General features: G+C 43.6%; 1 protein-coding gene across 4 annotated transcripts in view; it reads right to left on the reverse strand.

The window, feature by feature from the left end:
- Positions 1 to 23,849, reverse strand: part of LARGE1 (LARGE xylosyl- and glucuronyltransferase 1) — a 622,406-nt gene that overhangs the window by 478,200 nt on the left and 120,357 nt on the right. The window lies entirely within an intron of this gene.

Below are 23,849 nucleotides of genomic sequence, written 5' to 3' on the forward strand. Positions count from 1 at the left end.
GCTTCAAATTGAATGTGCTTCTCTCAACATGGTAGCAAAAGCCTCCAAAATCTGATCCCTGTCGACCTCGCCTTTCCAGCTTCATACCCTGGCATGGTCCAAATCACGCCTTCTAATCCAGGAACACCACATGGGCAAAGCTGCTATGTGGCCTCACACTTCTCTGCCTTTCCACCTGCTGCCTCTTTTAACTGCTAGACTTTCCCACACCAACTCTGCTTTTCCCCATGGGGAGCCTCTAAGTCAGTGGTTCTCAATAGGGGGTCATTTACCCCCAGGGGACATTTGGCAATGTGGAGACAATTTTGATTATTAAGACTGGGGGCTTGGCCAGGCACAGTGGCTCATGCCTGTAATCCCAGCACTTTGGGAGGCTGAGGCGGGCAGATCACCTGAGGTCAGGAGTCTGAGACCAGCCTGGCCAACATGATGAAACCCCATCTCTACTAAAAAATATAAAAATCGTGGTGGTGCGCACCTGTAATCCCAGTGACTCAGGAGGCTGAGGCAGGAGAATCACTTGAACCTGGGAGGCAGAGGTTGCAGTGACCCGAGATCATGCCACTGCACTCCAGCCTGGGCAACAGAACAAGTCACTGTTTTTTTTAATAAAAAAAAAAAAGACTCAGGAGGGTGGGATGCTACCAGCATTGGGTGGGTCAAGGTCAGGAATGCTAATAAACATCTTACGAGGCAGAGGACAGTCCCACAACAAAGAAGGATAATGTCCCAAATGACAACAAGGCTCAGACTGGGAAACCCCGGTTTAAGGCAAGCACTTCAGAGAGGACCCTTCCCTCACTGAAAGGCTCCAAGGATGTTTCAATCAAGCACAGGCACAAAAGATGACCTGCAAATGCACTGTGGTCATCTTTATCTTTTCCTCCAGAGTCATCTCCCTTGGCTTGGGGAAGTGAAGTCCATTGATCTGCATCCCAACGAGTTTTCTTAATTTCCACCCTTTGTACTGTTCCACACAATCTGGACTGTGCTTTAAAAGGGCAGGAACTCAAGTTTAATTGAGCCACAGGCAGGCAGGTAGGTGGTGTGGACATTACTTCTAGCATAGAGCTCTCTCTGGGGTGACACAGGTACGGAAGCAAATAGGGAGAAAGAATGGAGAAGTAATCAAAAATTTCCACTTCCAATATTAACCTCTTTCAACAATGCATTGCCAAAGAGATCTTTAATGCAAGTTTATCTTTCCTGAGGATATATCTTCTTCCCAGGGTCAGACTACAGCTTCAGGAAGGCTGATTTTTATGTTTTTCTTCTGAATGTTAAATCAGCCCTTAATCACATCCATGAGGCTACCTATGAAGCCCTGCCTTGGAGTATTTCCATCTTCGTTCTTCTGATTTTCATTCTGGAAACGGACGATGTAAGCAGGCAGGCCTCACATTTCCATTCTGCTTAAGCAAATACTCATAAGCATTTCACAAGGACCAACACTGGGAAATGCACTTCGGTATTCCTTAGTGTTGAAGGGACCTGCCTTGTCTGATGTGCAGTGTATTGTTCCTCCAAGTTCCAAGGCCTAGGGAGATTTCATGCAAATATCTCTGGTGCCAAATGATACAGGGAAGACGGCTATTGCTTTACCTTTTCTCTACCTCTTGCCATTCACTACAGTCCACAAGGCACCTGCTGACTGGGGTACATGGCTAGGCCAGGTCCAGGGCTGGAGAATGGGGATGCAGACATGGACAGGACACAGGCCCCTGCTCTTGAGGGGCCTTAAGAGAGTGTACGGGACAGTCTGGCAGACACAAACACCACAAACATGAATATAAGTTGGAAGCCAGGGACACATGACTCTCAGGGAAAAATAAGCTGAGCCAGAGGATGGCACAATTTCAAAAGAGTGAGAAGGACAGAGAAGTCATTCCTGGCAGAAAGAGCCACTAGAAAAAATGAAAGGCCTGGAACCAGGGTGTGGCAACCAACCACTCCTTCCAGAAGAAAAGGTACAGAGAACACTCAGATAATGGGACTGGGACAGGACTTGAATGCTCAGTGAAGGAGAATTTGAACTTCTTTCCACAGCCCCTAGGGAGCCACTGGAGATTCCCGCGCAGGAATCATGGGATCTGTGCTTAAGACAATCAATGGCCAGGTGCGGTGCCTCACACCTGTAATCCCAGCAGTTGGGGAGGCTGAGCTGGACGATCCCTTAAGCCCAGGAGTTCAAGACCAGCCTGGGCTACAACATGAGATCTTATCTCTACAAAAAAGATCGTACCAAATTAAATTAGTCAGGTGTGGTGCCACATGCCTATAGTCCCAGCTACTTGAGAGGCCAAGGTGAAATGATCGTTTGAACCCAGGAGGTCAAGGCTGCAGTAAGCCACGATGGTACCTGCACTCCAGCCTGGGCAACAGAGAGGGAGGGAGGGGGAGGGGAAGGGGGAGGGGAAGGCAGAGGAAGGGAAGGCAGCTGAAGGGAGGGGGGGAGGGAGGGAGGACTAATGACCCTGAGGCGGAGCACAAGAAGGGCTTGTTTAGGTGGAGGCCCAAAGGCCAATGTGAAACTTTCTTCTAGGATGCCCTTCTGGGGGCCCTCCCAACAGTCATGCCCCCGTTTTGGGGGGCTTTCCTTGTTAACACATTGCAGATTCAGTCACACAGGGTAACACTATGCTGAGGAGTGGGGCCTCTAGCTGCAGCGGATAAACCATGACTGGTCTCATGCTTTAGAGCAACATCTCCTTTGCCCGGAATTGGTTCAGGGATGACCTGTGACACAGTTCTAGTTATGAGCTGCAATGAAAGGAGAAGTCATCAGAGTGTCACCAAAGCCCTTACAGAAGGAAAACGGTCAGGAAAGAAATTCTTTTAGACAGATGGAAACATTAGTTGCCTCAGGCCATAGAAAAAGTCTCTGTAAGGATAAAGCACAGATTCTGAAGGGACTCTTGATTCCAAGAACCTTGAACTGTACCATGTGATGGTTTCCAACAGGAATGCCCTTCAACCCTTGTTTCAATGTCCCCCTGAATTCAGCCACATAAATATCCTTGTGGTGAGATGGGCTTTTTCTTTTTATTGCAGCGAAATACACATGACATAAAATTAACCATTTTAACACGTGCAATTCAATGGCATTTAGTACATTCACAATGTTGAGCAACCACTCCTTTATCTAATTCTAAAACATTTCCATCAATCTGAAACAAAGTCACCTCCCATTTTCCCTTATTCCTCGTCCCTGGCAACCAACGCCTGCTTTCTGACTCTACAGAGTTAGCAGTTCTGTATATTGCATGTACGTGGGACCATTCAACACGTGGCCTTCTGTGTCTGGCTCCTGTCACTCAGCATCACGTGCCCGAGGTTTATCCATGTTGTAGCACTTGTCAGCATTTGTCACACAGCATCCTTTTTTTATTTTATTTTATTTTGAGAAAGAGTCTCACTCTGTTACCCAGACTGGAGTGCAGTGCTGTGATCTTGGCTCACTGCACCCTCCGTCCCCTGAGTTCAAGCAATTCTCCTGCCTCAGCCTCCCCTGTAGCTGGGATTACAGGTGCACGCCACCAAGCCCAGCTGATTTTTGTATTTTTAGTACAGATGGGGTTTCCCCATGTTGGGTAGGCTGGTCTCAAACTCTCGACCTCGGGTGATCCACTCGCCTCGGCCTCCCAAGGTGCTGGGATTACAAGTGTGAGCCACTGCGCCTGGCCTGGCATCCTGTTTCACAGCTGATTCGCATGGATATGCCACATTTGGTTTCTCCTTTCATCAGGTGATGTTATATTTGGTATGCTTTTACTTTGAATAGTTCTGCTACAAACATTTGCGTGTGAGTACTTGTTTGAGAAGAATGCCTTTTCTTAAGGTTACCAATCTCTTTGATCTGCATACATGGGATTTATCTTTGTTATTATTAATGATTCTAAATTTCTAGAACCTAGCACATAAGGAGCTCAAGGAATGGTAGCTATTTCATTATGTATGTCTGGCTCTACGGTGGGTGTTAAATCCACCCCAAACTCCTAATATTTGTCTGTCATTATTTCACCCATTATTGTACAGATCAGACAAGCACAGCTCAGGGTGGGTTAAATAATATGCCATATATCACACACAGTAGTATGGGGCAGACCCAGGATTAATCATGGTAGAAACGTACCTAGCTTGTAATCTGGCACCCAGCAGCTCTACAGTGAGAAGTAATTAAGTTCTTAACGACAGTCATAATTTTAAAACAGAAGGCTGGGCGTGGTGGCTCACACCTGTAATCTCAGCACTTTGGGAGGCTGAGGTGGGTGGATAACCAGAGGTCAAGAATTGGAGACCAGCCTGTTCAACACAGTGAAACCCCATCTGTACTAAAAATACAAAAATAGCCAGGTGTGGAGGTGGGGTGGCTTGTGCTGTAATTCCAGCTACTTGGGAGGCTGAGGCAGGAGAATTGCTTGAACCCAGGAGGCAGAGGTTGCAGTGAGCTGAGATCGCGCCACTGCACTCTGGCCTGGGCAACAAGAGCAAAACTCCGTCTCAAAAAAACTTAAAAAATTAAAAAAAGAACTAGAGGGTGGTAAGAAGGTACAGTCTACCGTATCCTCCTCTCGTAATTCTACTTTCATGGTATAGAATGCTTACTAGGCTACTGTATCAGTTTGCCAGGGCTGCTGTAACAAAAGTGCTACAAATTGCGTGGCTTAAACAGCAACATTTGTCTCACAGTTCTGTAGGCTAGAAGTTCAAGATCATGGTGTGAACAAGGGCACGCTCACTCTCCACACACTACGTAAAGATCTGTTCCAGGCCTCTCTCCCAACTCCTGGTAGGACCTTAGCTTGTGGCAACAGAACTCCAATCTTCACGCGGCATTCTGCCTGTGTGCACATCTGTGTCCAAACTTCCCCTGTTATAAGGACACTGCTCATAATGGATTAAGGACCCAACTGGCTCCAGTATGACCTCAACTAATTGCATCTGCAACAACCCAATTTCCAAATAAGGTCACATTCTGAGGCACTGAGGGTTGGAATTTCAACATATGAATTCTGGAGACAGAATTCAACCCGTAACAGTTACCTGCACCATCGAGTAAAAGACAAGAGTAAGTGAGACAGAGTCAAAAAGAGGCATTTCAGTTCCACGAGGTCAGTGACACCCAGTCCCCAGCAGCCCCTGTCGAAGAGCAGCAGGGCTGACTCCAGGCAGCTGGAGGATGGACAGGACGGCCTGGACAGCTGCCACAGGCCTCAACATTCTGAATGGTGTGAAAGAAGGAACATGAAGCAAAGCTTCAGGAAATCTCAGTCAGCAACTGACTACGACCCTGATGAACACAGCCTCTCTGAATCTCAGCATCCAAATTAAAACAACTGTGGGTTCAATAACTGATCTCTAACATCTAGCACACAGCATCTGCTTATCCATTCCAAAATCCATCAGGAGATATAAATCCCTCCTCTGCAGCAGTGCAAAACTATTTAGGGCTTAGAACAATTTCTTGCTTTCCTTGCTGCAGCTAAGAACTTTTAGCTAATGTTCTTGCAACCTTCAAAGTTACAGAGTGAGTCTCAGGCATCCCGGCCTCTATACAAAATCAAATTGTTTAGATATATCTCACTCACGCAACACATTAGACAGATGTAGCACCTAAAGTAAACAGTCTGGTTAACAAGTGCTAGGTCATCAGTTGTGGGGCTGTCAGTAGAACCCAATAACTGTGACAGCACACAAAGGTACCCCCGTCTTAGAAGTCAAGCTAAATGCTTTCCATTTTTATCACCCAATTCACAACCTTGTTGTCTGGTTTTAAGAATCAATAGCCTGGTGGTTTTGGTATCCAATAAATTTGTCTTAGTTTGGACGTTTTTCATTTCCCGTGCCACTTGAAGAGAGCAGGGTAAGGTAAATTGCTCTTCTCACAGCATTTGCTTTTCCAAATCTATAATTTCACACTGACGGCTGGGTGCGGTGGTTCACACTTGTAATCTCAGCACTTTGGGAGGCCAAGATGGGTAGAGCACCTGAGGTCAGGAGTTCAAGACCAGCCTGGCCAACACAGGGTGAAATCCTGTCTATACTAAAAATAAAACAATTAGCCGGGCATGGTGGTGGGTGCCTGTAATCCCAGCTACTTGGGAGGCTGAGGCAGGAGAATCACTTGAACCTGGGAGGTGGAGGTTGAAGTGAGACGAGATTGTGCCACCGAATTCCAGCCTGGGCGACAGAATGAGACTCTGTCTTAAAAAAAAAAAAAAAAAAAAAAAAAAATCACACTGACGTGTTCCAGAAACTAGTGAAAGCAAAGAGGAAAGAATGCAGACAGCAGAAGCCCCATCCAAAGACCAAAAACAGCTTCCAGCTGTGATCATTTAAGACAACTCACTGAACAAGTTCCATATGAGCAAATGTCAACTGGCAACTGGTCTACCCCAGGGTGACCCATCACTCACCTAGCAAATAATATTTATCTAGCACTTAGTATGTGCCAAACCCTGTGTGAAGTAATTTACGTAAGTGACCTCATTAGTCCATAAATGCCACTGCTTTATGCACACGCACAAATAGATATACATAAGATATTTATTTCTATATTTAAATAGTACACTGATAAAAATAGAAAGCAATGCCAGCTCTGTGGATAACAGAAAGCAGCAAGAGACTGAAAGAATCAGCACATGGTAAAAGAAAATCAATGTGTGTATGTGTGTGTGTGTATATATATATGTATGTGTGTATATATATATGTATATATATATATACACAAACTCAAGATCACTGAATTTAAGCCTGAAAGAGAGCTTGGGGAGGAGGTAGTTCTCTAATACAATGTAAATGATCTGTATGGGGAAAACGAGGCTCAAAGAACTGGCATGTCCAGAGTTAGCCAGAGGGCGAAGGACAGAATTAAGTCTGGAGTCCAAGTTCTTGTTTTTGGTTCTGCTGTGTCTGTTTTACCTTCCTCCTCCTCCTCCAATCAACTATTTTTTAAAATGTTTAAAGGACTAAAACATGGCAAGGTTCATGACTGCGAAGCATTTAAGATGGGAGGGACAGTAACCCCTTATGACTCAGCCAGTCCAAATCCACAGAGACAGAACATGGTTATCAGGAGTTAGGAGAAGAGGAGAGTGGCAGTGACTGATAATGCATATGGGGTTTCTTTTGGGAATGAGGAAAATGTTCTGGAATTAGTTGTGACAATCACACAACCTTGTGAAAATACTAAAAACCAGTGAATTGTACACTATATGAATTGCACATTTTAAACACATATTTAAATGTGTTCTTGTTTTTTTAAATCAGTGACACGAGAACAATGAAGAGTCAGGGCTTCATCACACAGATTAGCTACTACCAAAATAAAGAATCAAATTGGGCCGGGCGCGGTGGCTCGTGCCTGTAATCCTAGCACTTTGGGAGGCCAAGGCGGGTGGATCACGAGGTCAGGAGATCAAGACCATCCTGGCCAACATGGTAAAACCCCGTCTCTACTAAAAATACAAAAATTAGCTGGGTGTGGTGGTGCATGCCTGTAATCTCAGCTACTCGGGAGGCTGAGGCAGGAGAATCACTTGAACCAAGGAGGTGGAGGTTGCAGTGAGCCGAGATCACACCACTGCACTTCAGCCTGGCAACAGAGTGAGACTCAAGTCTCCCAAAAAACAAAACAAAACAAAAAAACAGAATCAAGTTAAACAAAAAAAAAAAAAAAAAAAAAAAAATGAGGGTTCCACTCATCACACCCTTATTTTTCCTGAGCAATTTCCAGACCGTAGCATGTCAGGCCGTACACTACAGTGCTTCAGCCTGGTTTAATCGGCATTGTAATCCTGTGACATAAATGCTATGGTCCTCAATTTACAGACAAAAAGACTAAGTATCCCAAAGGTCAGGAGATTCCCTCAAGATCATATAAAGGGCCAAAAGCTTGTCTTCTAGGTCTCCTATCACAGCACTTAGCAAAACATGTTAATCCACTGGATCTGTTTCTCTGTCGTCAGAGTGATGAGAGTTCCTTTGAGCAGAGACTATGCTTCTTTAGAGAAAAAAAAAAATTTGCAAGAGCAGTTTGAGATTATAATCTCAAGTGCCAAGTCATGGAAAAAGGGACTAGAAGGCTGAGATATTTAAAATGTTGTTTGGGAGGCCAAGGCGGGTGGATGACCTGAGGTCAGGAGTTTGAGACCAGCCTGGCCAACATGGCAAAACCCCAGCTCTACTAAAAATGCAAAACACCAGCTGGGCATGGTGGCAGGCGCCTGTCATCCCAGCTACTTGGGAAGCAGAGGCAGGAGAATCACTTGAACCTGGGAGGTGGAGGTTGCAGTGACCTGAGATTGTGCCACTGCACTCCAGCCTGGGTGACAGAGCAAAACTCCATCTCAAAAAACACAAATTTGTATGGAGAGTTACCACAAAAGGAAGAAGAGGTGTCTACTAAAAGTATTCTCCAGACAGAAGAGCAATATTTTGTTGTTGTTGTTGTTGTTGTTGATTTAATCAAACAAGCATCCATTGTGGCCTACTATATATGAGAAATTGTTTGCAATCCAGCCGGGGGATATGGTCGCAGGACAAAAGAATGGCAGTGCTGGTGCCACTGCACGATTCTGACAATCGCTGCTGGAGAACAGGCTCTAACTTCCCTGGCGGTTATTGATCACCAGGCTCTAGTGAAAGTAGTGGGCAGGCAGTGGGCAGTAGAGGGAGATCAGAGTGGTCTTTCATCAATGGACTCTAAAGAGGACCTATGTGTTTAAAAGGAACGTCCAAGTTAGTAAAGCCAATCAATTCTGAATCAGTAAGACAATTTCTCTCTTTCTTCTTTCTTTTTCCTTTTCCCCCTTTTTGTGCATGGCAGATCCAAGATTACTTCCAATCCATCCTTTAGAGACCTCCTCATCGGTAAAACCAACTCAGACTCCTCTGAGCTCTCACTAGACTTTGTTTAATTAGAATGCCTTTCTGTTTCATTTTGTTTAACAACTGCAACAATGCTTTACTGCTAATGAATAAAATAACAACATGACGACTTGTAGTAGGATTTTCTATCATATACTGAGCAGTATCTCTCTGCCAATGCCAAGCTCTACATACATGAGTGCTTTACATACGTTGTCTTACTAAAATCCAACCCTGTAAATTAGGTAGTACTATCCCCAATGTACAGAAGAGGAAATAAAGCAATTTGCTCAAAGTCACAAGCCAGTAAATGATGGAACAAAACTATAAACCCAGCAATCTGACTCCAGAATGTCTACTTGCCACCATATGGCCTGTGTATAGCGTGGGAGCTCCTGGAAGTTAACTAAAGAACTACTAACTTCTCGCTTAAATTTGAGGGAGCAAAATAAGGATTTCTAGTGCCCTAAGTTACTTTTTAAACCAGTTCAGAGTTTAGGTGCTCCAGTGCAAGATCAATAATGTATTGAAAAGTTAGACTAAAAGTGACATTCTACCCTCAAAAAAGTCTGTCCTGCTTTCGGGAGACAGTCACGGGTACTCATATGCACAAAATGAATCTTTATTTTATACACACACACACACAGACTTTATATTTGTACATAAACAATATGTATACTGTATATTCATACAGTATGTATACTGTACAGTATATATACATACACACATATACATATATACATATATGTATAATGTATGCACATAGACACAGTTGATATTTGTACACAAATATTTATACTATAATTCACACATTATATATACTGTATATTATATATGTGTGTATATACATATGTGTATATATGTGTATGTGTATACATACGTCTATATATGCATATATACATGGGTATATGTGTATATATACACACATACACACATCACTTAAGTTAACCATCCATTTTATGAATTAGAAAACTGCAGTATTCAGATGTTACAAAACTCACAGGGTCACTTGATGAATAACGGGTGTATCTCACCCCAGGACTGCCTGTTCCACATCCAGCACTCTTTCTAATACCCTCGCCAGTGAATTCGAGAATAGCTAGTGTGAATCAGCTACCCTAGGCTAACAGTGCACAACAAGAAAGGAATCAAGACAGGAAGAAACCCAGTGCCTGGTTTCTACAGACCTCTGACAAGTTTAAAAAAGAAACAAGCAAACAAAACTGTAAAGCCCGTGTGTAGTGATCACGGGGCCAATTGGAGGGGAAAAAAACATAATTTGTTCATTTACAAATACTTTTAAGCTGTTTGTCAAACAAAATGAGTTTGTCTGCCAGATGAGATCTCAATTTTCTAAGTTCATTAGCAGCTGATGAACAGAAAGGGTCACCTGGTGATTTCATAATTTGGCCCTGACTCTTGTCAAAGCCACTTAAAAAAAAAAAATCCAAGCTGTCAAGAGAGAAAGGAAATGCCATTTTATCTAATTTGTGCACTATTTCTGTGCAAACAAGGGGTAGATATTTAGACCTGCTGTATTAAGTTGCCATAAGCAGGGCAGGGTGGTAAAAAAAAATAAAAAGGAGAAGCAGCAGGACTGTTTAAAATGCACAGTATCAGAAGCCACAGGCAGCACTAAATTGCCTGGAGGCCAAGTCTGACAGTATCTTTATTATTTTTATTTTTTTAATCCTGTAGGTAGCAAACACATGCTTCTAAAGTACCAAAATTCCTCAAGAAGTCCATTGTCTTTTGGGCATAAGTAGGGCACAGTATTCAGGTGCTGGGAAGACTAGGAAGGTGGCTTTCCAAGTTCTAATAAGGCCCTTGTTAGAAGAAAAAAGCTCTTATTTTTACTATTCATTCATTTTATGCTGCAAAGGAGGACCAAAGTTCTTATTGAAGCATTTTTTTTTTTTTTTTTTTTTTTTTTGAGACGGAGTCTCGCTCTGTCGCCCAGGCTGGAATGCAGTGGCCGGATCTCAGCTCACTACAAGCTCCACCTCCCAGGTTTCTGCCATTCTCCTGCCTCAGCCTCCCGAGTAGCTGGGACTACAGGCGCCTGCCACCTCGCCCGGCTAGTTTTTTGTATTCTTTTTAGTAGAGACGAGGTTTCACCATGTTAGCCAGGATAGTCTCGATCTCCTGACCTCGTGATCCGCCCGTCTCGGCCTCCCACAGTGCTGGGATTACAGGCTTGAGCCACTGCGCCCGGCCTTGTTGAAGCATATTAATTGGAGAAAAGTATCCCCAATATATTCTCTCCAAATTACTCCACCAGGAGCTATCAAGGTGAGATTCAACATTGCTACTCCCAGCCAAAACGCACTTCTCTTTTGAGGAATTAATTAGATTTGGTCCCAGTCGCAGCCCTGGAATTCCATCTCAGCCTCTCCAAAGCTGGGAGAGGTTACCTGGGAAAGGGTAGACTCTTCTCTCCAAGAGATAAGAAACAGTACAAAATATTCCAATCTTATAAAGAGGCACCCTGGAAGGAGGTTGGGGACCTCTCTCTCCCCCCACTCCCTCCAGAGGGTCTCTGAGAATTCTCCTCCTTCCAGAGCCTCCCCTCCTGAGAGGGTCCTCTGGCATTTCCTTCAGGTCTCACTCAGCTTAATTCTCACATCCTTGAAGAGCCTCCCTCACTACCAAATACCTGTCCTGTCTATACCACCATTATAACTTAACAGTAAGACAGGCTGGGCGCCTGTAATCCCAGCACTTTGGGAGACCAAGGTGGGTGGATCACCAGGTCAGGAGTTCAAGACCAGCCTGGCCAATACAGTGAAACTCTGTCTGTACTAAAAAATACAAAAATTAGCCGGACATGGTGGTGCATGCCTGCAGTCCCAGCTACTGGGGAGGCTGAGGCAGGAGAATCGCTTGAACGCGGGAGGCAGAGGTTGCAGTAGCCCAGATCACACCACTGTACTTCAGCCTGGGTGACAAAGCAAGACTCCATCTCAAAAAGAAAAAAAAAAAAAGTAAGATAATGGTGCACATGCACTGTAATGGGTCTTCCCTCTCAGAATGTAAGCTCCATGTGAGCAGAGGCTTGTTTCGTTCCAAGTTAAGTGAATGGCATGCTCTACTTCCACCTAACAGCTGGTATTATCTTCTACCCAATTTTATGCAGGAACTAGAGAAGATCTTCGAGACTTCTGATTTGCTGGTTAACCTAAACCTCTGGAAAAGCACTGGAGAGGCAAGTTTTACAGACTATGGGGCACTAGTTAGACTGGTGACCTTATTCCCAGTGGTGATGTTATCGTCCATGGCAATAAGTGAGTGCACTGAGCAGGGCATTTTCCCTACACTACTCCTAACAAAACAGGATTTTCATGAGTGATATCTCAATATTGTTCTGAAATAGCTTTTAATTTCCAGAATTTCAGATTTCTACAATTGACACCTGATACGAAATAATATTTCAAAAGCAAATAAAGGCAATTGTATGACCAGTCCGGCCTCCAAACTATCTTCCTTCCAAGAAAACTCCAAAGTCTTCTTCCAAATCCCATTCACCGCAGGCTTCCTGCATGAAGCCCTTCCCAACGTGTTGCATTCAGCTCAATCAGAATGAGAAAAATCAGGTATTTAAGTCAGCCTTAAAAATCTTCATCTCTTGGTTCAAAAGCACTTAGTGAGAAAGTTACCCCCTCCCCTGACAACTCTTCTAATGCATTCTAGGCAAGTCTCAGTACACTGTTAGTGTGTCCTTACAGCCCTTCAACACTTGGTAAGAGGGAACTGAACGTTCCCATTCAGATAGCTTTTGGCTAGTAGCAGCATCCAGCTAGACTTGAACATGTCTAGTTCCTTTGTTTCCCTGCTATTTACAGAGAATGACATAAACTTTTTAATGTCTTAAATGTATTTAAGTAAATAACAATGTCTTAAGAAGATCTGGCCAAACACTATAAATGGAGTTGAGGATGACAGAGTTCATGAAACCCTGCCCAGTAAAGTCCAGGAGGCCAGGGACCAAGCATCCAAGGTTCTCAGCTATGTCCACCATACCTGATTTTATTTGTTGGCTGTGTCCTTAACCAAATCTTATCTTGAATTGTAATAATCCCTACATGTCACGGGCAGGGCCAGGTGGAGATAACTGAATCATGGTGTCGGTTTTCCCCACACTGTTCTCATGGTAATGAATAAGTTTCATGAGATCTGATGGTTTTACAAAACAGGGCATTCGCCTGCACAAGCTTTCTTGCCTGCTGCCATGTAAGATGTGCCTTTGCTTCTCCTTTGCGTTCCCAGTCATGTGGAACTGTGAGTCCATTAAACTTCTTTTCTTTATAAATTATCCAGTCTTAGGTGTATCTTAATTAGCAGTGTGAGAACAGACTAATATAGTAAATTGGTACCAGAAGTGGGGTGCTGCAATAAAGATACCCAAAAATGTGGAAGGAATTTTGGAACTAACAGGCAGAGGTTGGAACAGTTTGGAGGGCTCAGAAGAGGGCAGGAAGATGTGGGAAAGTGTTGAACTTCCTAGAGACTTGTTGAATGGCTTGGACCAAAATGCTTATAGTGATATGGACAATGAAGTCCAGGTTGAGGTGGTCTCACATGGAGATGAGGAACTTGTTGGGAACTGGAATAAAGGTGACTCTTGCTAGGTTTTGGCAAAGAGACTGGTCACATTATGCCCCTGCCCTAGAAATTTATAGAAACTTGAACTTGAGAGAGATGATTGAGAGAGAGGATTTAGGGCATCTGGTGGAAGAAATTTCTAAACAGCAAAGTGTTCAAGAGGTGAATTGGGTGCTGTTAAAAGCATTCAGTTTTAAGTATTCACAAAGATAGGTTTAGAATTAGAACTTATGTTTAAAAGAAAAGCATTTGTTTAAAATCCTGGATTTCAAAGGATGTATGGAAATAAAAGTTTAGAAAATGTGCAGCCTGATAATGCAATAGAAAAGAAAAACCAGGCCAGGTGTGGTGGCTCACGCCTGTAATCCCAGCACTCTGGGAGGCCGAGGCAGGTGGATCATGAGGTCAGGAGATCGAGACCATCCTGGCTAATACAGTGAAACCCCGTCTCTACTAAAAAACACAAAAAATTAGCCAGCGTAGTGGCGGGCGCCTGTGGTCCCAGCTACTTGGGAGGCTGAGGCAGGAGAATGGTGTGAACCCGGGAGGTGGAGCTTGCAATGAGCTGAGATCATGCCACTGCACTCCAACACTCTAGCCTGGGCGACAGAGCAAGACTCCGTCTTAAAAAAAAAAAAAACCATTTTCTGAGAAGAGATTGTTGAAGCCTGCTGCAGAAATTTGCATAAGTAATGAGGAGCCAAATGTTAATTGCCAGGACAATAAGGAAAACGTCTCCAGGGCATGTCAGAGGTCTTCACAGCAGCCCCTCACATCACAGGCTTGGAGGCCTAGGAGGAAAAAATGGTTTTGTGGGTCAGGCCCAGGGCCTTGCTGCTTTCTGCAGTCTCAGGACTTGGTGTCCTGTGTCCCAGTCATGGCTAAAAGGAGCCAACGTACAGCTCAGGCCACTGCTTCAGAGGGTGCAAGGCTGAAGCCTTGGTGGCTTCCACATGCTGTTGGGCCTGGGGATAAACAGAAGTCAGTAAATGAGGTTTGCGAACCCCTGCCTGGATTTCAAAGGATGTATGGAAATGCCTGGATGTCCAGGCAGAAGTCTGCTGCAGGGGCAGAGCCCTCATAGAGAATCTATGCTAGGACAGTGTGGAATGGAAATGTAGGATTGGATCCCCCACACAGAGTGCCCACTGGGGCACTGCCTAGTGGAACTGTGAGAAGAGGGCCACTGTCCTTTAGACCCTAGAATGGTAGATCCAGCAACAGCTTGCATCAAGCCTCAGGCACTCTACCACCAGCCTGTGAAAGCAGCCAGGATGGTAGCTGTACCCTACAAAGCCACAGGGGCAGAGCTACCCAACTCCATGGGAGCCCACCTCTTGCATCAGCATGACCTAGAGGATGTGAGAATAGAAGGAAATCATTTCGCAACTTGAAAATTTGACTGCCCCATAGGATTTCGGACTTACATGGGGCCTCTGGTTCCTTCATTTTGGCCAATGTCTCAAATTTGGAACGGGTATTTTTACCCAATGCCTGTACTCCCATTGTATCTAGGAAGTAACTCACTTGCATTTGATTTTACGGGCTTATAGATGGAAAGGACTTGCCTTGTCTCAGATGAGACTTTGGACTGTGGACTTTTGAGTTAATGCTGAAATGAGTTAAGACTTTGAGGGACTGTTAGGAAGGTATAATTGGTTTTGAAATGAGAGAACACGAGATTTGGGAGGGGCCAAGGGCAGAATGATATGGTTTGGCTGTGTCCCCAGAAATCCCCTTGAATTGTAATAATCCCCATATGTCAAGGGCGGGGTCAGGTGGAGATAACTGAATCATGGCGGTTTCCCCCATACTGTTTTCATGGTACTGAATAAGTCTCATGAGATCTGAGAATTTTATAAATGGGAGTTCCCCTGAAAAACTTCTCTTTCCTGCCACCATGTAAGACATGACTTACATGGTCATTCACCTTCTGCCATGATTGTGAGGTCTGCCCAGCCATGTGGAACTGTGAGTCCATTAAACCTTTTGCCTATATAAATTACCCAGTGTCCAGTATGTATTCATTAGCAGCATGAGAACATGCTAATACACCTGGCATAGCAACTGACACCCAGTAGCCCCTCAATAACTATTGTGAAGGGAAACTGGCCTAGACTGAACCATCCAAGGATACAGCAGGAATTTAAACCAATATTTTTTTTCTCTAAGTCCAAAATACTTTTAACTCTAGAACTCTACACTCAACTACTTCAAAAGCCAATATATATTTGTTAAGTGAATAAAAGAAAACTAAGATAGTTCTTTTCCTTGAGGTATTTATAACTCAACAGAAATACTTACAATTCATACTGCTCAGAGATTTCCATCTATCTTTTTGCCTTCAGATATATGATGAAAGTCCAGGCTATGCCTCTCCAGAAGCTGACCAAAGTTTAAGTGTATCCTACCTGTCACAAAGATTGAAAAACTCCGCATCCAGAGCATCTACTAATCTGACATGTCAACTTCTCAAGTTCCACAAAATATAAGATAAAACTGACAGGTACATCTAAAAGCTCTTTCGAATTTTGTTTTCACAGCAATACATACCCAGAATATTTATTTAGATAACTTCAGAAGTTTCAATCCTCTTTTTATTTTGTTTTTGCTTTAAAATGCCCACAAGCACATCTTGTTTCAAGGTGAACACCAGGTAAATTCTACCAAAAACAACGGCAGTAACTTTTCATTGTACCTACCACAAACACACTTTTCTTAAGAACATAAAGAATAGATGGTCTGTTTTATAACTTGCACTAGTTTAAAAAAAAAGCCTTCTAAATGAAGAATGAAAACTTTATTCTATAAGTAAATGAGAAAAGCTCATGAGTGAGATAAATCATTAAAATTAAAATGTCTTTGTGCTGTACACTGGAAAGGCTGTAGCCACCTTTAAACTTTCCCCATGGCAGTTTAGGAATGGTGAGCATATCTGCACAGTACCATGATGGCTGGCCAAAAAAATTAAAAAAGAACAAAGAGCAGTCTCAAGAATTAAAAAAGTGTGATCCTTTGAGGTTGTATACCCTAGGAGTAAACTTTTCTGCACATCTCAGTAATTTCCATGGATTACAATATGGCACAAAGGGCAACTGAGTCATATTACAAAAAAATTTAATTATTTTCAGACTTTTTTGTTTGCAAAGGAAGAAAAATACTAGTTTAGAAAATTTTCCACAAAATGATTATGCCTATTTGGTTTCATTTTGTGCTTAGAAATGTTACTGCCCAAAGGGAAAAGTGCCACTTCATCTGAAAATTCATTTCTATGGAATATTTTACTGCTAACAATGCCTTATCATTAGGTTATTGAGCACTTTATGGATAAATTTCTGTTGGAAAACTGCTGCTAAAGATCACAGATTATTATACAGAAATCATTCTAGACTTTCATTATGGAAGCCAAGCCGAAGACTTACTACTTCTATTACCACCAGCACTAGTGCTACTACTATTACTGCCAGCACTAGTACCATTACTACTCATATTACTACTTACAACTACCACCATCATCCCAGGAAAAATACTCTAAGTCTTGTGACCAAGGGAAAAAGAAATCTTTATGTATCTTATTTGTGAAGTGCATACTGCATGCTAAGATAGGCACTTGAAAACATTACCTTGTTTACTACTCACAACAGCCCCAAAGGGTAGGCTTTTTCATTATCTGTTCCCTTTTCTATGTGAGAAATAGATGCCCAGAGAACTTAAATGCAGAGCCTCAGAGTCCCGGAGCACTTAGTCAGCAGCAGAACCAGCGCTCAGACTCAGAGATGTCAATTCCGTAAGACAGAACGCACTATGGCCGCAGACACCCTAGGATTATACTTGTTAGGAGGTGATATGCTTTGGCTGTGTCCTCACCCAAATCTCATCTTGAACTGTAGTTCCCATAATCCCCACATGTCATAGGAGGGACCTGTTAGGAGGTAAATGAATCACAGGGGGCGGTTACCCCCATGCTATTCTCGTGATAATGAGTGTGTCTCAGATCTGATGGTTTTGTAAGTGTCTGGCATTTTCCCTGCTGGCACTTCTTGCTCCCACCATGTGAAGAAGGATGTGCTTGCTTCCCCTTCCACCATGATGGTAAGTTTCCTGAGGCCTCCCCAACGATGCTGAAGTGTGAATCAATTAAACCTCTTTCCTTTATAAACCACCCAGTCTAGGGTATGTCTTTATTAGCAGCGTGAGAATGAACTAACACAGGAGGGCAAGGTCTAACCAGGAAAATCTGTTACTGGAAACCCCTAAGAGGGCAGGATGTTGGGGAATCAGAAAATAATGAGGCATCTTTCATTCCCTAAAGACACTGGTACAAACCAGAATAATCAAGTCACATATTCAAAAACAAAAAAGCAAAGCACAGAAGCAAAAAAACACAAGTTTTGAAACTCTTCATCCATAGGAAATGTAGGAGTTTCCAAGCTCTCTCCCAGTACCATCCACATCCTCCTTTCTCTCCCCTATCCTTGGCCAAGATTTTCAAATTACTCAGGAGAAAACAGACTCCCTTTCTCACTGTGTTCAGGGACTTCTCCAAAACCCCACCCATGGAAAAAAGGAGAAGGTGGGGCCGGGGAGGGGCTAAAGAAGACACTGACATTGAGCACCTCCTCTAGGCCAAGTACCATCTCCTTTAATATCCACAAACAGCTTTTCACCCAAACAGTGAAAGCTGCTGAGCGTGCCTGTGCTCAGAGGAGACAGAGGCAGGGAGTTCCACGACTGGCCATGCTGCAGCGAGCAGTGCCATGAAGATTTATGAGATGTTTACCACACTCCTACAGCATCGCACAGATAAGTGTTCAATGTGGCATTATTATTCACATTAGCAATCCAAAGAAGAGCTGAAAAACATGTTCTGAAACTTTAAAATGTCAGTCTCTCTCTCATCACCCTGGATCACAACGGGGCTGTCAAGTTTAAAAATACCACGGCTGGAGGAGAAAAGGAAACAGCCAACCACCCCACATCTGATAAAAGATACTAGACTTTTCCAGGCTTCAACGAGGAAGGACCAAATCAGTCTCCACTCCCACCTGGCATACATAATGCCCACCAGGACTGAATGGAAGATAATCCTCCGAAACACGGAGCAGCAGCTTCCAAGAGCTCCCCCATGTTTACTGAAATTAAGACTTAACTGTGGTTTTATTTATTGCAATTCCATTTAGGAAATAAAAGGTTCAAATGTCCAATTCCCACTCCCAAACCCGAAACCCGGCACGGGCTGTGAGAAGTGAACAATGTTGCTTCTTTTCTCAGGAGAATGGCTTTTATTCCAGAATACGGATAGCTACTGTCACTTCCAGAGTCCCTCCTACCTCCCGCAAGAACGCGGGAAAAAATCCTTCTCCCTAAACAGAACTTTTTTCCAGCTCCTCTCCTAAGCTACGTGGTATGTGTAGCTTCATCACTGCAGATTTCTGCCTTCTCATATAAGGCAAGCACCCCCCAAACTTTTTTTGTTCATAAGAATCTGTCCTCTTACTGCCTCTCTGTCATAATCAGACAAAGAGGGGGTGGCGTGAGAATCTCTTGCTTTCATGCAAATGGATCTAAATATAAAGGAAAACTAATAAAAAAGAAATTGATAACCACAGCTTTTTTTGTTTTTTTCCAAAAGAATATATTTTTGTTTCCAAGTTTTCTATAGGGCCTCTGTCTCCTACAACTGCAGGGAAAATAAAGTTTATTAATGTTGAGGGGAAAACAGGGCCTGTATATTGTAAGGCTGCAAGCATGAAGATGGTAAGTTTATACTAGATGTGATGTCCAACCCCCAAACTCACATATCCAGAAGCTTCCCAGGACCCATATTCAAGTCCACGACATATGCAGTTGGGCCCCACGTGTCTGTGTATATAATTTGTGAATAATTTGCAAATGCTGGTGGAGACTGTGCAGCCGTCTTTTCCCAAACACTAGACCACAAAAGATGGTGTCTGAGTTTGATTCTTCTCAGGAGGGAGGGAAGGGGGAAGGGAACTCTGAGATTGCCCAGACACCACCAATCACAGGTGGGCCCCAGGGGCTGAGGCTGGGGTATGGAGTACCTCTGCCCACAGAACTTGTTTTTAAAGCCAGAACTGCTCTCAAAGAGGAACAAGAAGGCAGCAAATACCAGGAGTCAGACAGCTCTCAGGGTGAAGAGTCTGACCTCTTCAGACGGACCAGAGTTCCAACCCCAGTCTATCCTCTTACTGCTGTGTGGCCTTGGACAAGTGGCACAAATTCTCTAAACTCAGTTTTCTTATCCGTCCAGAAACCACAGACTCATTTGCTGAAAGTGGGAATTTTTTTTTTTTAGACGGAGTCTTGCTGTCACCTAGGCTGGAGTGCAGTGGCACAGTCTCGGCTCACTGCAACCTCCGCCTCTTGGGTTCAAGTGATTCTCCTGCCTCAGCCTCCCAAGTAGCTGCGATTACAGGCACGTGCCACCACACCCAGCTGATTTTTATATTTTTAGTAGAGATAGGGTTTCACCACATTGGCCAGGCTGATCTCAAATTCCCGACCTCAGGTGATCCGTCCGCCTCTGCCTCCCGAAGTGCTGGGATTACAGTTGTGAGCCACCGCACCCGGCCTTAAAATGGGACAATTTCAAGAGTAAAAAGGAACATCATTCATATAAAATGAGGCCAAAATCCCTCAGAGGATGTTTGAAGTGAGACTGCGTAAGCATTGTTTTCCTTTATCTTTAGCATGTCATAGGACTCAATGAATGGTAAGAGTTGTTGCTGATCCTATTTTAAGAGAACTAGTCTTTAAAGAGGTTTGAATTCAGGCTCCGTCTTTGTAAACTGCGTAACCTGGTATAAATTAATCCTAAAACTCAATTTCATCTAAAATGTAGGAGTAGGATAAATACAGTAACAAGTTGTAGGGCTGCTGAAAGCTCAGCATGGGAGAATTTAAGCACTTAGCACAATTGCTGGTATACAGTAAGTATTTCACTAACTGTTAGCCATGATAATTACTACCACTACTTATATGTACGTTTACACAGATGCAACCAACTTGATCCTCGCAGCAACCATGACTATATATATTAATGGATCTATGTATAAGGAGTTTTAGGAGGCAGATGGAGAGGGGGAGAGAGAGAGAGAGAGAGAGAGAGGGAGGGAGGGAGAGTGAGAGAGAGAGAGAGAGCGAGAGAGAGAAACACACTAGACATAGTGGTTAAGAATATAGGCTGTGGAGCCAGAGACTACCTAGGTTCAAATCCCACCTTTGCTATTTCTAAACTGTGTAACTTTATGCAAGTCAATTGACATCTCTGGGCCTCAGTTTCTTCATCTGTAAAATGTGGCATTCGTATGTACCTCATAGGAATTCTGGAGTTTAAATAACATAACCAAGGTATAATAATTAAAACAAATTAAGAGTTCAAGTATTACTCAAGTATATATCCATATATATACCTACTCAAAGTAGCTAATTTAATATGTCATCAGCACTTTTTCTAAGAGTTGGCTTCAACGAGAAGTGGAGAGGAGGCAGCTAGGGATTCAGAATATCAGAAGAGAAGGAGGCAGACAGAGTTTGGAGGGAAGGCTGCACCACCGACCAGCCTCGCCGACTTCTGACTGGGAGGACACCAGGCAAAGCAACTACAGCAAGGAACCTCTTTTGAGGCCCCATTGGACTCAAATTCCCAGGGAAAACAAAAAAGAGAGAAACACCCAAAATAATCCAGAAGATTCATAAGAAAAGCAAAATATAAATCTTTTAAAAATTAATCAAAGAAGGAGATAGGTCAGAAATACTATTTTCCAAGTAAAATTATCCCACCAAAAGCACCATACCAAAACACCAATAAAAAAACTGCAGAAAGAAAACAGCAAAGTCCCTCTTGTGGAAGAACTTGGAAAATGCAAAGAAACAGACACAGGTGGAGGAGGAGGGGAGATGTGTACCTTAAAGGTGATGCGGTAAGACTTGGGCTTCCCCCCCCGCCAGATGGGATGTCTCTCTGTCTCCTAGGCTGGAGATCTCAGCTCACTGCAGCCTCCACCTCCCGGGTTCAAGCAATTCTCCTACCTTAGCCTCCCGAGTAGCTGGGATTACAGGAGTGTGCCACTACACTCGGCTAAATTTTGCTTTGTTAGTAGAGACAAGGTTTCACCATGTTGGCCAGGCTGGTCTTGAACTCCTGACCTCAAGTGATCCACCCGTCTCAGCCTCCCAAAGTGCTGGGATCACAGGCATGAGCCACCACGCCTGGCCAGACTTGGGCTCTTTTAAAAAGTTGTTAATTAAAGAGAGTGGGAGCTTGGCAAAGAACATCAGGGACAGAAGAGGGTGATGGACCCGTGAGTGGCTGGGTATTTAAGTAAGCACAGAAGCAGCAGGCAGAGGAAAAAGACAAGAAGGGCGAATCCCTCTGGCCAGCCTGCACCTCCTCCCTTCTCAGCTCCCCTTCACCAAGACCTTAGCTCCACCTTTCTCTGCCTTTGGACATCGTCAACAGGTATTTTCTCCTCTTTCTTCTTCCCAAAAGGATCTAGGGTGCCCAGAAGTCTGGGTTTGGGGTGATATCCCACCACCCAAATTTTACAGATGATTCTGTAAAACCATTGTGTTAACCTACACAACCAGTACAATCAAAGCCCCTTGCCATAGTGACTGATTCCAGTGGGCATGAGCCGGAGTTACTCCAATGATGGAGGAGCCAAAGGTAGTTGGAGGAAGAGGAGAAGCACATGGAAGAGGAGAGAGCCTAGGAAACTGCAGGAGACAAGTGACAGCCCTGACCAATCTCCCCTAAGCTGGCTCTGCCTCTGGGGTTCTCAGTTATGGCAAACTTCCAGTATATTCCGTCACCTGCTTAATCCAGTTTGTAGATTCTTCTCACAACCAAAGGCACAAAGGCACAAAGGCATCCTAACTGATACAGGCACTGTGAGGTCTGGGATCCTCCCTTACTTGCAAAATGGTTCTGAAGATAAACTGATTTTGAGTCTTATCTCAGCTTTGCCATTTACAACTGCAACCTAACCATCCCTCCTCACCTAACCTCCATGTGGCTCACCTTTTATAAAATGAGGATCATAATCCTAGTGCACAGAGGTGTTGGCATGAATTACATAAAGCAATACATGCTATCATACCTACACATTAAGGTACCTAGATGTTGGCTGGGCACAGTGGCTCATGCCTGTAATCCTAGCACTTAGGGAGGCCACGGCAGGTGGATAACCCGAGGTCAGGAGTTCAAGACCAGCCTGGTCAACAGAGTGAAACCCCATCTCTACTAAAAATACAAAATTTAGCCAGGCATGATGGCAGGCATCTGTAAGCCCAGCAAGTCGGAGGCTGAGGCAGGAGAACTGCTTGAACCTGGGAGGCAGATGTTGTAGTGAGCCGAGATCTGGCCTTTGCACTCCAGCCTGGGCAACAAAAGTCTCATGCATCAAGTTCATTCCTTTTTCTTGCTGAGTAGTGTTCAATTGTAAGGATATATATTTTGTTCATTCATTCACCTGTTAAGGACTTTGGGGTAGTTTACAAGTTTTGAGCTATTACAAATAAAGCTCTTAAAAAGATTTGTGTACAGGTATTTCCATAAACACAAGTTTTCATTTTTCCGGAAGTATGACTTCTGGATCATACGGTGATATGGTTTGGCTGTGTCCCCACCCAAATCTCAACTTGAATTGTATCTCCCAGAATTCCCACGTGTTATGGGAGGGACCCAGGGGGAGGTAACTGAGTCATGGGGGCTGATCTTTCCCATGCTATTCTAATGATAGTGAATAAGTCTCACAAGATCTGATGTGTTTATCAGGGGTTTCCGCTTTTGCGTCTTCCTCATTTTTCTCTTGCCGCCGCCATGTAAGAAGTGCCTTTTGCCTTGCACCATGATTCTGAGGCCTCTCCAGACATGTGGTACTGTAAGTCCAATTAAAACTCTTTTTCTTCCCAGTCTCGGGTATGTCTTTATCAGTAGCATGAAAATGTACTAATACATATGGTATATATTTAACTTTTTAAGAAATTGACAAACAGATGGTCATACCATTTTACATTCCCACGAAAGACACAGTTTCTCTGCAACCTCACCAGCATCTGATATTGCCAGCAAATTTTATCTTATTCATTTTAATAGGTGTGTAGTGGTAGCTAATTATGGTCTTAATTTATATTTCCCTGATGTTGTTGAACATCTTTTCATGTGCTTACTTGCCATCTGTGTATTTTCCTTGGTAACATGTCTAAGTCTTTTGCCCATTTTCTAATTGGATTGTTTGGTTTTTAATGTTGAGTCTGGAGAGATTTTTATATATTCAGGATATGAGTCCTCTGTCAAATGTGTCATTTACACACTTTTCTCCCAGTCAGTGACTTCTCTTTTTGCCCTCTTAACA

This window comes from Piliocolobus tephrosceles, chromosome 19 (genome assembly GCF_002776525.5).
Source record: "Piliocolobus tephrosceles isolate RC106 chromosome 19, ASM277652v3, whole genome shotgun sequence".
NCBI lineage: Eukaryota > Metazoa > Chordata > Mammalia > Primates > Cercopithecidae > Piliocolobus > Piliocolobus tephrosceles.